This window comes from Triticum dicoccoides, chromosome 2A (genome assembly GCF_002162155.2).
Source record: "Triticum dicoccoides isolate Atlit2015 ecotype Zavitan chromosome 2A, WEW_v2.0, whole genome shotgun sequence".
NCBI lineage: Eukaryota > Viridiplantae > Streptophyta > Magnoliopsida > Poales > Poaceae > Triticum > Triticum dicoccoides.
In genome coordinates, this window is record NC_041382.1 from 37,812,341 (window position 1) to 37,814,401 (window position 2,061).

The window sequence follows — 2,061 nt, forward strand, 5'->3', positions numbered from 1 at the left end:
GGCTACACCAGAAGTCCAGAACCCACTTCGCAAGAAAAGATGTTCCTATGTAAATTCCATAGAGTCCATCGCAGATTTTTTTTCCTCCATGAAATCATATGACCATTTGTAACCGTATCAAAATGAAAATGTGAGAATGAACTATGGCACTGTTTTTTTACTAAGGTCACAGACTGACATATAATTTGCAAAATTTTATATTGGTAGGTTTTGAAATCTTATAATACCTAGTAATGCAGTTTTTTTCTCTAGGTATGTTTTAGTAAGAGAAGAGAGTACACCGGGACCCAGAATCATTCGAGTATTTTGCTGCCCTGGTCAGACATGGAAAATTCAATTCTAGGCAGAGGTAACCAGCATACACATCACAAGTGGACATGATACTAAAGGGAACCTATTACAGTGACAGACAGAGAGAAGAGATTTACACATTTTTATACAGGTTTCAACCATAAGAAACGTTTTATTCACATGAACCGACGACGACGACAGTGAGGCGGATATTCCTCGCGTCGTTCCGCGATGTCTGTCACCCTGTCCGGCCGCGCGCGCATACTAATCAAACATTGATGCGCGGGGAATCTTTTCCGCCCCCGATCTCACGCAGAATCTTTCATCGATCGCTCTGCCCTAGCTAGCAAGCTATAGCAAGCAAGGCTCGCATCGCCATGCGCCCATGCATGCCAGCTTCTGCGCCTGCAAGTGCCACAAAACAATGGCGCGCCTCGCCTGACACTGACGCTTAGACGACAACGACAGAGCCAGCCGCGCTTCTCCCGGTGAGTAGTGTACAGGCTTCAGATAGACAGTATACTACTACAGGAGCTGCCCTGTCCACGTACGGGTACGGGTACGGGTACGGCCCGGTCCACACGCGCGCTATACCGCCATAGGTAGGTACTCCCTAGTGAACAGTGACGAGACCGTGGAAGGACATGGTAAAGAGTTCGTCCTCGCAGCATGCGAGGAGCCGTAAAAATCGGATTGTCAGGGTTCTCCTGGAGCTTTTTTTTCGAGAAAACTTACGTACCTATTTATCTTTAATCATGACAGTACAACGAACACCATAAGTAACATAATCACATCTAGGTCTACGAAACCTAACGACAAGTACAAGCAATGAAGTCAGCCAAAGGCGCGCCGCCGTCACTGCCTCTCCCTTGCCGGAGCAGGGCAAAACTTGTTGTAGTAGACAGTCGGGAAGTCGACGTGCTAAGGCCCAATAGGACCAGCGCACCAGAACTGCAACCGCCGTTGTTGAAGAGTAGTGTAGATCGGAAAGATCCAACCGGGAGACACACAAACGTAAACAAATTACGACCAGATTTGAACAAATCCACCAAGAACAGATTCATCGGAGACACACCTCCATACGCCCACCGGTGATGCTAGACGCATCACCGGGACGGGGGCTAAGCGAGGAGAATCTTATTCCATCTTCAGGGAGCTGCCACCGCCTCATCTTCCTGAGCGGGATACAAATCCTCACAAAACTCAAAAGGACATCTAAAAACGAACACCTCCCGTTCTCCTAGAGCTTTGGGAGTGTTTTCTTTTTTTTTTCTCTTCTACCGTTGTCTTCTTTTTTAGTTTCACATGGTAAATTCGATGGGATGACTTTGGGATGAAAATGAGAGTAGAAACAGACGTAATTGTGTGTTGCCACCTTTGTTTCCACATTTTGTATTGATGCTGGAAAAGAACACTAAAATCCAGATAAAAATAGGGAAGCAGGTAGTGGCGGAAACGAATACTATGTGCAAATAAATATGAAACAAATTAAATTCGCCGGAACTAAAAAACCTCTTGAACCAAAAATAAAATAAACCAACCAAGAGATTCCAATGCTAATACTTACAACTACAAATACTATGATATATCATGGATATATAATAAGTTAGTATTGTGCATATTGCATATATTAAAAATCCAATAAAATGAAGAACATTGTTAGGGAAGAACTGGATCACGAGAAGTAGGAGCTGAGGAAGGATTATGTTTTTGGGTGATAGGACTGAGTAGGTCCAAAGGTGTATATGGGTTGATTTGGCGTGTGCTACT